Source organism: Sinocyclocheilus grahami, unplaced genomic scaffold, assembly GCF_001515645.1.
Source record: "Sinocyclocheilus grahami isolate Dianchi unplaced genomic scaffold, SAMN03320097.WGS_v1.1 scaffold125.1, whole genome shotgun sequence".
NCBI classification, from domain to species: domain Eukaryota; kingdom Metazoa; phylum Chordata; class Actinopteri; order Cypriniformes; family Cyprinidae; genus Sinocyclocheilus; species Sinocyclocheilus grahami.
The window spans coordinates 568,999-582,887 of record NW_015505304.1 but is presented as its reverse complement, the minus strand read 5'-3'; positions in this window follow the sequence as shown (position 1 = coordinate 582,887).

The window sequence follows — 13,889 nt, the reverse complement described above, 5'->3', positions numbered from 1 at the left end:
AACAAATAGTGTCACACTTTGTATGACTGAAAACATTTCAAATTGTTGTTGTGTTCTTGTTATTGTATAGAATTTTAAATAGTTTTCACATAGTTTTCTCTGTCTGTCATTAATATTGTTTAATATAGAGAATTTCTTGCTTAAAAGTATATTTTAATTTGATCCATTTATTAGTAGATTAATGAAAAGTACTATTATAAATACTATTACTAATACTATGACACTGGCTCTGTAACGATTTAAATAGTTAATTTGTCTGTTTTATCTACTAATTCTATGTACCACTAACGCTCTTTCTCTGAGTAGCTATGCTCGACCCAAATGTTTATACTATAATTGAGATTAAAATTGGCTCCACTTTCCCAAACTTTTTTTTTTTTAGATGTGCTGCAATGACAATCATGCCACCAAACCTGGGGGAAATGAGCCTGGAGGGTATCCAGCGGTCCACTGATGCGTTTGAAGTGTTGAGAGGGGATTTAGAAAGAGACCAAGTCGCTATTTGTAGGAGCGAACAATCTAGAGAACATAAATATGGAAAATAGTTAATTATAAGTTTGTAAAAGGAGCCGTAGATTATGCCATGTCCTTGCTTCAAGTTTGTGTTCTTAGACCCACTTTTCTGAAACTTCTGAGAAAACTTTCTGAAGTAGATGAAAGTTAAATAACACAAACATAAGAAGAAAAAGAGGTTTTGTTGTTCACTGCTTTGGTTTCACAATAAGGCACTTTGAATTTGGGAGTGAAGATGCTCGCAAGGTTAGAACATCAGCTGAACTAGCATAGAAATCACACGTGAAAGAACACAGCTAGTTCTGAAAGCCAGTTCTTTTACAATTCCTGTTCATCTGCTTGAATCTGTCACAATGACCACAGGTTGAGCCTATTGTGGAGTATGTAAGAGTGACTTATCATAACAGCCCTGTTCATGCAGATGGAGAGCAGTCCTGTCAGATTAGCACCAGGTTCAGCTCTTATAGCCTGCGGGTGTGATAGGATCAGCCTCAGCTGTGGCATTTACTGTTGTTCTCCGTTAACCACTATTGTGTAATGAGAGACTCTCAACTTGCACTAATGACATTTTAGCTGACATATCCGGAGCTTAATGTCCTTCACTTTCCCTGCGTCAACTTTGTTTCCATGCCAGGCACCAGATTGACACTTTGATATTTGCTCTGATGGAATCATTACTAAATGGTCTGCTTGGGCCTATGAGCGCGTGGTTCAGCATGGAATTTTATGAATGCGAGAATCTAATTAGCTCAGAATTAGAAAAAAGCTGACAAACCTTTTTTTCTTTTTTAATTTGAGATCAGATCTGATTATGTCAGCTAAAAGTCGTGTCCTCGTTGCTGGCTACTCAGAACTCCCAACTTAGAAAGGAAGAGACCATCTCTAACAAAACATCATTTTGTGCCATTTAGCAAAATAAATGATCTGAAAATATTTATTTAAGGGGTTTTCAAACTTTTTGATTCCATGGTCTCCATCCGCTCGTGAGGGACCTTCTTAAAACATAAAGGCAGCTATATCTTTCATATATTACCCTGCAGCCCAAGACTGGTTGCCCACTGAAGCTAAGCAGGGTTGAGTCTGGTCAGTACCGGGATGGGAGACCTCCTGGGAAAACTAGGTTGCTGCTGGAAGAGGTGTTAGTCAGGCCAGCAGGGGGTGCTCACCCTGTGGTCTGTGTGGGTCCTAACGCCCCAGTGTGGTGACGGGGACACTATACTGACAAAAAGTACCGTCTTTCGGATGAGATGTTAAACCGAGGTTCTGACTCTCTGTGGTCATTAAAAATCACAGGATGTCTTTCGAAAAAGAGTAGGGGTGTAACTCCAGCATCCTGGCCAAATTCGCCCATTGGCCTCTGACCATCATGGCCTCCTAGCCATCCCCACATCTGCTGATTGGCTTCATCACTCTGTCTCCTCTCCACCAATAAGCTGGTGTGTGGTAAGCATTCTGGCGCAATATGGCTGCCATCGCATCATCCAGGTGGATGCTGCACACTGGTGGTGGTTGAGGAGATTCCCTCTTCTATGTAAAGCGCTTTGAGTGCCCAGAAAAGCACTATATAAATGTAAGGAATTATTATAATTATTAATTATATATACAATGTGAGAAAAATATGAAGCATGATTTAACACAACATGATGTTTCCATGGTTATTTGAAGAATATCAACCATATTAAAGGTGACATATCATGAAAATCTGACTTCCAGGTTTTAAGTGCTATAATCAGGTCCCCGGTGCATCTACCAACCAAGGACACAGGCCCAAAAAACAGCATGTTTCTGCTTCCACTCAAAATAGGCATTTTCAAAATGATATAATAAATTATCTGTGAAGTATTTTGAGCTGAAACTTCACAGACACATTCTGGGGACACCAGACACTTATATTACATATTGTAAAAAGGGGCATAGTATGTCTCCTTTAAAGTATTTTTTTTCAATTATCTGAGTTCAGATCCAGTCTCCATAAAAATGTGTGCAAAAATTTTTGAAAATGTGTTTATGCCTTGCAATGAAAATTTCTGTCCTTCCAAAAATATTAAGTATTGATTAATATCAATATTGACATAAATGTTTAGAAAACAAAAGTAAATATGCAAATTTATGAACATATCAATGTGCATGTTTTAAAATGTTTTAAAAAAGGAATAAAGCTCATAAACAGCTGCTGAGATAATATTTTTAGTTGAAACATTGTAGAGGCTTGTATTCGATACGTCACGACTTAACAAGCGGATAAGAAAACCTGATTGCCATTACTCCCGGAAGTTGCATAAAGTCAGCCAATAAGGTTATAAAAGGTTTTCCTTAATGACTTTTGTGTGCAGATGTGGATGGACTGTGGATGGACTGTGGATGTGATGTCACAGATAACCTAAAGGTTTTGCATTATAAGTGTAAAAATGAATAGCCTGCAGGACTGCGGATATATAGCCTATATATAGCCTTAAGAAATCATTTTCACCTCAACTTGCTCCTTCTAAAGCTGTTTTTGGCCATTACACAACTCGGACTGAGAAACATTAACACAGGGATGTTGGCATTTAATCCAGCACACATCCGTAAATCAGTGTGGGGACAGGAGCCGATATATATATATATATATATATATATATATATATATATGTATATGTATATGTATGTTTTGTCAAGTATTGACATGATGCACACTTTTCTTTCCATGTTGGTGTATCGTTGACAAAATCAAGAAAAAAATGAATGAACATCTTCATTAGTAATTTTGTTGACAAGGATAACACCGACTCTGACAATAGTTTGTTTATTTTATTTATTTATTTATTTTAATACAGTATAATATTTGCAGGGACAGTCCCATGATACATTAAGTGCCTCCAACTAAAATCAAACCTCCCATGATTAGTTCAGAACCTTCCCCACTAAGCCACTACCACCATCACACGATCAGGTTCTATTATTACACAAGTTACATGTCAATGCATATCTCTAACCTGCAGTAATCAGACAGCATTTGCAAATAAATGTACCCCCCCCCCCTCACTTTCCTCGATGTAATCCCTCAATACCCCCAAAAAGAATAACACAACCTCATTTATCATTATTTGTTTCCCCCCATCGCTTCCCGCAATTGATTGACAAGGGCACCGTCGGGGTAAGGGGTATGAATTACCTCACATTCAAGTTATGGATAGTAAATTATGGGTGGCTAATCCCCCATAGGGAAACTCAACCCTTCTATTCAACCCTATTATTCTGTAATGGATGTCTGATTTGAGAATAAGACACTCTGCCTGTCGGGCAAGAGTTGATATAGCGTCGGGCCTGTGGACAGGGAGGGGTCTCCGGCTATAACTCACTCGCAACTTGATCAACGGCATATAAATCTGCCGCTGGCTTCCTGCAAGATGCGCTCGGACCCCCTCCTCCTGCAGAGTTCTTCCTGAGGCTATGGAGAAAGGGTATACCGTTTCCCCCCAGACCCCCGGCTTCCTGTCACTATCTGATGTATAGATACTGTATGACCACTGTCACTCATTGGAATCCTGTAATCTTACATAGACTGCCTTAGGGTGGAGGGCTTTGTTGGCGAAGGACAGCAAGCTCCTTGGTCTTACCTTGGTTTTTTTTTAATATCTGGACATGATTTGGACATATTTTGCATTTTGTAGATCGCTTTGAATATTTTAATCGATATTTATCTATCGAGAGAGATTACCTGGTGCAATCTTGATCTATCCTCTTATTTTACGTCTTTCTAAAGGGGACAAGTTTCTTTGTCTGCTGCAGAAATTGGAAGATTATTTTTGTGGAAGTAGGGCACAATGCCATGTTCATATTGAGATCACACATCATTATTTAATTAGCTAAAATTCTTGATCTTATGCACCTTAGCTCAAGCACACTACTTTACAGTTGGACATTGCAAGAGCACAAACCATTTAGATGAAGTGAACCTCTAGAAGATGATAGGTCATTCTCTTCATTTGAAGGATAATTGGATTCTTGCATAGCTCAGGTTTGCCCGAGAGATCACTCTTAAAAATGCTCTTAAGTGTAATAAATAAATCTTCTTTTAAGGAGCAACTTTATTCTAGTCAGTGATGCTTACTTGAAAATCCAGTGCTGTGTATTATTGATGAAGGCCGTTTGAAAGATTATGCTCTTTTGAATTTCTCAGAAATACTAGAACAGACACATATATAAGCCGTATTAGTGACAGAGGAATCATTTGGGGATACGTCATATATCAGTACCATAGTTATTGGCTGTTTTTTAATTCAATAATATAATTGTTGGATTTTATTTTGATTTTCCAATTTAAAGGTAATCTTTAAAGACACTGATTTAACCCTGTTAAATACAATCTTTAGCAAATCTTTAAAAATTATAATGTTGTGATGCCTAAATTCTCTTAAAATGATTTTTGTGTGTGTGTGTGTGTTTTATTATTATTTATTTAGACAAAATAGTATCGAATTTTAATATCAGCCATAACAAGCAGAATATTAGTATTCCAAGTGTCATCTTATATTTACTGCCAGTCACATTTTTGTGTCTTTGGATAAAGCATCCTGACCTGACAAGCTAATCTTAAGTATGTTTACCTGATTTAAAAACTTGAGTACATCTTTCTGTACACTGATATATCACTGGAAGTCCTGGTGAATAGAATCAGGACGCCTTGGTGGGTAATTGACAGGCTGATTCACAGCACCAGTGTTCTGTCAGTTTCAAAGCCCTGGTCTTACCTGTGGATTAAGTCAGATCAAGCAATGATTGACATGGACTCAGACAGGGGTAAGAGCGGGGTGGGGATGTTCATGCACCTTATTTGGGGTTGCCAGTGAAATGCTGCCGTGAAACCATGGCTACAGAGCGCTGAGTGAACAGACAGAGACGAAGATGAAAGATTTGGCCTGTCTGTCTCTGTCATGTTTTACAAGGCAGCTCTGCCCATACTGTTATTATGTATTGATTCTAACTGCAGTTTGCCAAAATGACCCTAAATTTGATAAAATGTTAAACCACTGTTGATTATATGTAGGGATGCACAATATTAAAATAGTTAAAATCACAAACTGGTGAGCCCATAATTATTTTCTTGTTATGGCTGTATGTACTGTTTTATGTAAATAAATAAATAACAATCAGTTTTTTTACAGTAAATTCTGCAAGTGATTTTAGGCATCAGAGTAATGTATAGTATGAAATGTGCATCTTGTTCATTTTAAGATTTGCTAAAGATTTCATTTAAAGTGACTGGTGAGCCCATAATTATTTTCTTGTTATGGCTGTATGTACTGTTTTATGTAAATAAATAAATAACAATCAGTTTTTTACAGTAAATTCTGCAAGTGATTTTAGGCATCAGAGTAATGTATAGTATGAAATGTGCATCTTGTTCATTTTAAGATTTGCTAAAGATTTCATTTAAAGTAAACATTAAATCATTAGTGCTGTTAAAATTTGGTGTGTTTTAGGTAACACCAAAGGTAAAGTAAATGTAAAAATAATAGACGTGCATGCATAATTAATAGCCAATATTCCCCTTTAGGTAATAATTAAAACTAAAGTGAGTTAGTATATTATTTAGAGATGCATTTTAGTTCTCACAAAGCTCCAAGTAACATATTTGACCTGTTCACTCAGTGTGTCTCTAAACTAACTGAGACCTATGTAGGCTGATCTGAGATTAGTGCGTGATGCCAGTGCACTTCCCCACAATGCACTGCAAATGAAGGGTGTGCCTGGGTACTGATCATCTCCATTCATAATCAGCTCATGTGTTTCCCTAATGATGCATGCAGCAGCAATCTCTACAGTCTCTCAGTTCTTTTAGCCAGCTCAATGCTACCTTGAGTCTGACATTTAAAGTCATGTGTGACTCAAGTTTCCAATTGGTTTCCTTCAGTTCCGCCCAATAGGCCAGAGGACGTGCTTGCCTCCAAACACTGAAATTAATTGCTTTTCAGCAATGGGCATATCTCTTTTACCCAGCATTCAACACTGTAATCAATCAACATTCAGAGTTAGACTGTGGTTAAACTTTTCTCTCTCTCTCTTTTTAAAGAAATACAATTTATTTTTAAATTAAAAAAATATATATATTCCAGTGTTTAATGACAGAAAAGGAATGATATAGAAATGCACTTTATTGCACTTTATTGCACTTGGTTATGAAATATATCAGATTTGATCAAATGTATAATTTCAGAGTATTTATAATAACTGTAAGCAAAGGCTTTCTAAAAGGTGAAAAATTGATTTACTTACTATTTTTGCCAGATTTTATATGTATGTCAAAGTGTTTCTGCGTTATACCCGGTAGGTCACATAATATGTAATATGTTTTTGGTTTGTATTCATCTAGGCCATACTGTGTTAGTTACAGTATTTTAATGTCATTGCCTTTTGGTCATAAAAGGCAGCATTGGTTATGGAGATGCAAATCTGAAAGAATTAGCTTTGTTTCATTTGAAAACTCCTAAAACCACAAGCTCCTTTCACTTTTAGAACATTCCCTCAACATGTGTTCTCTATCCTGAGTCAGAGTAAAACATTTTCAGCCATATTAGCTTAGAATCACAGAGCAGTTGAGGTGTGCACTTGCAAACACAGAGATGTTTATTTTCTTAAATTAAATGGGAATAGACATTTAACCCAAATAGTCCGCAGTCTTTTTGTCCTCATCCTGTTGTATTGTTATTATTATTGTGGCCTTAATAGCGGCCAGATGGCTAATATTAGATGTAATCTGTTGAAATTATTTTGTTTATGTAAATCTATTTTTCCAGGCAGTTGTTTCCAATTAGGATGTTTGAAAGTTTTAATTGAATTAAATTGCCGATTTCTATATGTAATGGAATGGTACAGAAAAACAGTGCAGGATTGGCCATGTGTGTGGTGATGTAATTCAGTGTGTAATTTGACTCTACTGCCTATGTTTTATTGAGCATCTACAGTCTGTCTGGCAGTTCGGCACAGATGTGTTAATCTGTTGGTATTGTACAGATACACATTCAACAAGCTGACTGCTGACAGATTCCCAGTTATTGTAAGATACTGTACTTTGTGTACATAAAAGAAGGAGAGACAAAAAAGACAGTGAGAGAGTTGTTTTTAATAAATATATTTAGTAAGCATAGATAAGTCAATTATATTTAATAATAATGATTTTAGTATGATTTTAATTATTTTATATTGAATAAATATACATTTATATAAATATAATTTTTTTTTAAATATTAATAAATACATTTTATTTATTTATTTAAACAACTACATATCCCTTACTGCACATTCATTTCCCCCCCTTTTTATATAAATATAAATATTGCAAAATAAAATTTCATAGCCATTAGGAAGTATTTATTCTTTCTGTCAAAAATGAAAAGAAGTTTTCTCATATTAAAACAATAAAAGTTCAATACAGTTTTTTTTCTTCCAAAAAATAATGTAAAAATAATAAAAAAAATTGTTTTACCATGATTTACAGAAGACACCTACTAAAATGTAATTCAGTGTAACAATAGTTCATATAACACCAAAAATCTCAGGCATATTTAGAACCAGAACCATTAAGTGTCATTACAGTACTTTTTTATGATTTAAGGATCACAGTACACTCTAAAAAATAAAGGTGCTTCACGATGCCATAGAATAACCTTTTTTTTCTAAATGGTTCCATAAAGAACCTTTAACATTTGAAGAACCTTTCTGTTTCACAAAAGGTTCTTTGTGGCAAAATAAGGTTCTTCAGATTATAAAAAGGTAAGAAAGATATGGTTCTTTAAAGAACCTTTGACTGAATGGTTCTTTGTGGAACCAAAAATGGTTCTTCTATGGCATCGCTTGAAGAACCTTTTGAAGCACCTTTATTTTTAAGAGTGTACAGCCCCCCCAAAACTAATTAATCTTTAATAATCTTTGCCAGTATTCTTCATACCACCATTTTACCTATTTGTCAGCAAGACATTTTTTATCATTTAAAATATAATAAGATTTAGTATGATTACTTTTTCTTTTATATGTTTTAACAAGTACAAGTCAGAAAAAGTTGCACTGAATGATGATGGAATGGACATGGATGATGGAAATTATTTCACCCACATTTTATTTTCTCAAAAGTTGTTTGAAACATTAAAGTTGAGACTTTACTTGCATTTAATATACTTTCTATGCATATAAAATCATTCAATGCGGACACCAAAATGGGTGCTACACTGTAATATGTAGTAGTGTTTACCACTCTGTCCACCAGAGGCACACAATGACAGGTGCAATAGACCACCAGTCAAAGATCAGCCTGATGCAGCCTGTAACCACTTAAAGTTGCACGAGAATTAGCTTTCTGTTTTATGCTAACATTGCATAGATCAGTTTACTTCAGAATTAAAGAATTAAGTCAATAAAACAACTCCACTGCTTTTACCATCTTCTCTCTCTCTTTCTTTCTCGACAGTCTGCACATTCTTTTCAGTGCAGCTCATACTGGGGTTGGCTTCTGGTCGTTTGCACAATAAAAGAATTGACAGTACACAGAGGGAAAACCAGGGGCCTTTGGCCTGAGGAGGGGAGAGGAGGAGCCCGTGGGTTGCTTTGACAGCAGCCAAGCGAATATTGAAAAGTAACTTTGTTGTTGGTAATGTTCATCCCTGTTTGCTTTGGACTTCACATGGAAAGCAAGAAATTTGCAGTGAGTTGCCAGGTTACTGTCAAAGGGGAACATGGTATCAGGTACTGGTTATAGCTCAGTGAGATTGTTGACAAAAGCAGCGACCTGTCAGATGTCCTGGAGAAATCGAGAGCACAGCATTCCAAAGAAAGTGGAGAGAAAGAAAAAAACAATATAGGAAGGAATAACAAGTATCCCCATTGCGGGCATGGAAATGACTCGCATTGCATAAACACAGATCTTTGTGAGAAGCTGAATGCTGTGCAGTAATTTGTTTTCTCACTCTGGTAACTTTAATATGGATGATTTAACGCTTAAATGCAATCAGTGTTAAAACGTTCCCAAAAATCCTCATGCAGTCATAACAAGTTTGGGGCTGTTTATAGAGAGAGGCACAACGCGGAAGACAGATGTGGAAAACTTGCGCCCAGCAGACAAGGGCCTCCTTCAGTTCTCTGCTGTGCTCTTTTTCAAGATGGAGGGCTTAAGTTACTGAACTAACTTCCTGGATTACATCAAACAGAGTCCTTCCCCTCCTCCCTGTGCTTTACCCTCCAGTTCTCTTCTCTTCTCTTCTCTTCTCTTCTCTTCTCTTCTCTTCTCTTCTCTTCCCTTCCCTTCCCTTCCCGTCCCGTCCCGTCCCGTCCCGTGTTCTCATCTTGTCTCTTTTGTTCTCATTGCTTCTTTTCTATTCTCGCCTGTTCTCATCTCATCTCATCTATTCAATTCTCTTCTTTTTTCTTCAGTTGTCTCTTGTTTCTTCACTTCTCTACTTGATTGTCTTGATTTTCTTTTCTTGTTTCATCTCTTCTTTTCTCTCGTTTCATCTCTTCTCATCACTTCTCATTTATTTGTCTCATCTGTTCTCTTCTCATCTTCTTTCGTCTGTTCTCTCTTCTAGTTTGGTCTGGACTTTTCTGGTCTCTTCTTGTCTCATCTCCTCTATTCTCATCTATTTTCATCTTTGTTCTATCAGTTCTGTTTTCTTCGGTCCCACTTTATATTACTTTATATGAATGTTTTTACATTCTACTTATATTTAAAAAAAATGTATGCATGTAATTACATCTGTAAATAATTTCTGTAATTACATTACTATCATGACAACTCTCGGAGGGATTGGCGGAATAGATCTGTTACGCTGCTGCTGCTGCTGCGGCAGAGCAAGTACCGAGACTTGCTACTGCCAATACTCCACAACATGCTGCTGTGAGCATGTAAGAAATACTGCTGCTGCACATATATGAATAACCCCCATAGCATACATGATCACCCCGTAGCAGATCTATACAGGTGGAGCTGGGGAAGGTGGAGGGTTTCTGAAGTGCGCTGCAACTGCTACCACAAGCATTAGCCAAGTATTTGAATGTTGAGCAGCGAGCTCATTGGCTACCGATACAGGAGAGAACTGAGAGGACTGCGCCATCTATAGTTTCATGCCAGAACTTTGTATTTATAATTACACTGTTGACCCATCCTTTACATCTTACACCTTAAGACTGGAGTAATGGCTGCTGAAAATTCAGCGTTGCCATCATGGAATAAATTACTTTTTAAAATATAATAAAATATTTGATGCTTATTTTAAATTGCAATAATGCAATAATTACTGTAGCCTTGGTGAACATAAGAGACTTCTTTCAAAAATATTAGAAATGCACAACAGTAATGTACCTATTATCATCGCATTACTATTTTGAATATTACTATAATACACTACTATTATTTCACATACTATGTAGCAAAATAATATTCAGCATATGTGCATTTATTGTAATGTCTTGAAGAGAAGGTTAGGCTTTCTCAAGGTTTTTTTCTCTTCAATCGAAAATGGAATGGATTTCTTTTGCCTCTCCACAGTTGCCTTTGCTTTGCTCACTAGGGTCGTTAAGGTAGGCCTGTCACGATAACTTTTTGTTGTACGATATATTGCCCCAGAAATAATTGCGATAAGTGATATTATTGTCATTTTAAGACCATTTTATGCCACTGAATATATAATCATAATATAATAGCATAATAATGCAAGAAGGCCTAGACTCTTTCAAATGACAACAATATTTTTAATATGCAACTCTTAACCCACACTTAAACCTACCCATACCACCAAACCTGTCCCTAACCTTACCCGTATCCCACCTCAATAGCAGCAAAAGTGTTTTGCAGTACAATATAAACACAGTAAGTACATTGTAGTTATTTTATTATGTAAGTAAATAGTAGTTAAGGCCACTTCATATAAAGTGGGACCTTTTGTTATTTCTTCTCAGTGTGTCTCATTTCTTATTCACTCTTCTCATCTCTTCTTGTTGCATCTGGACTCTTCTCGTCTTGTCTCATCTTGTATGATCTGTTCTCCTCTCTTCTGTTGTATTCTCTTGTTTCCTTTCCTTTTATTTAGTCTTGCCTCTTTTCATCTCCTCTTTTCTCCTCTTGTCTCCCCTCATCTCATCTATTATCTAGTGATATTTCTCATGTTGTCTCTTTGTCAACTTGTCACCTTCACTTCTCTCCTTTTCTCCCCGTTTCTGTGCACCACTTGTGATTAGGGTACACGGCAGCAGGCCTCTGCATTGAGACTCTGTCAGGTTTGTAGAGCGTCATGATCCCGGGCCACACAGGAGAGAGAGGGAGAGAGTTCTGTATGTGGAGGAGGGGGAGAGGGTCACGGGATGACACTGTGAAAGTCAAAGCGTCGCTATGATTCACTCAAGCATGAAGAAAGCTGATCCCGGTCATATGGGGAGAGAAGTGGATGCGATGGGTCGGGGGGCAACAAGGGGTCTTGCTCAGGAAGGGATGTGGCACGTTATCGGGCCAAAAATATGCAGCTGTATTTACCACCTCTGTTTGTTGTTCCTGTAGAAAGCTCCAGGATGGGAATTTTCTGTGTCACTGCCTCAAAGGATTTTGGCTGAGGCTTTGTTGATCCTGTGTTGTTGTAGAAAAGGGGAATAAGATTTAAGCATTAGCCATGTCAGGCAGGATTTAACACTCTGGTCCCCAGACCTCTCACCATTTAGGCAACTCTTCCCCAAGTGCTTAGCCCTCCACGGCCTGCCCGGCGGCCCACTGGGTGGAGAGAGACAGGGTTGGTTCTCTCTCTCTCTCTCGTGTTTCTGCTTTTCTAGCATCCATCCAATGGAAAAATAAGGTTTTAGCCACTTGATTTTGTGTCATGCTTCCTGGAGCATGCCAACTTTCAATTACAGCACCTCCAGTCCACCTTGCACTTTGGCCATGGCTATCTGACAGCTCCCATGCTGTTGTTTGTGGCTGGTGGCCAACTGATTCCCAGCGCATTATATTTCTCCGACCAACTGAGAGATAGTTGGTTGTTTTCTATTAGGCTATAAGTTATCACTATCTGATGGGGCACTCTAACCTTGACAGATGCCTGGCTGAATCGCGGCATGAGGATGAGCAGAGATGTTGTGCCTTTGAGTTCATTTGCCGTCGCCTCGACATGGGACTTCTTTGTCACAAGAGATTGTTGATGCTCTGTTAGAGTTTTACAGTACAGCTTATTATTAATAAAGAGTAAACGTTGATGTACGTGTATTTTGTCAGAAGGTGCCTGAAAAATACTAATCGAGGCTTATGTTAGTTCATAATGATCATAAGAGGAAACATTTTATGAAAGGAGTAAAGAAAGAAATAGGAAAAAACGTTATTTACTAATACACAGGGACTAAAATGAATTCTAAATCAGCACTCTTTCTTTTAAACTGATTATGTGTTCATGAGAGACTTGATTTGATCTCTTTGTATTAAGCTTGTATTAAGTCATTATGATGTTTGATTAAGACTTGATGTAGTCCCATATCTCATGATTACTTCTGAAAGTCTGGGGACACCAGCATCATGTAAAAGGACCTTCTGAAATAGCTAGATCTAGAAATAGCTCTAGCACAAGCTTAAAATAAGAAAGAACAAGCAAAAAAAACAAAATGTGCACTGTTGGTAATTGTATTTTCTGCTTTGCGTCATTAAGTTCTCATATTTATCCAAGCTTGCTTCTGCCCCTGCTTCTGGTAAAAACGAAGGGCCAGATTTTCTAACAGGTTGCGCCAGTACAAACCATCTTTTGGCGTTAAAATAGTACTGTCAGGATTTACTAAAGACACGCAGTGAAGAATTAGCACTGAAAAGGTTTGGACACAGTTGTTTTTGTGCTTGACTGTACTGAATATGCATTTGTAGGAGTTTCCCTTTCCGACGCAAAATTTATGGGAAGGAGAGTACCGTATTGGCCCGAATATAAGACGACCCTGATTATAAGACGACCCCCCTTTTTCCAGATGTACCTTTTGGAAAAAGGCTTTTTAAAAACCTTATATTATACCTTATAATATTTAATATTTTTCCTATTTTAATTTTTGTTTTGAAAGTATGGTAAAAACTGGTCAAATGTACCAACAATCACATTTAAAAAATATACACTTTTTGATATACCATAAAAAAAAAACATGAATTAGGACATTTAGGCTATCCATCTAATAGTAGCCTACCAAAATCTTATTAGGTACTGTCTTACGTTTTAAAATCACAAAGGGAGTTCAGTCCTATCAGGCTAACATGACAGTCACGACTCATGCAGCTGTAAGGTTTTCTTTTTCCTTTGTTTTTTCTTGCGGTCTTTAAAATTGCTATATTATATAAATGTAATATATGTACATATATGAAATTTCTATATATGAAATATATTGTCACATGA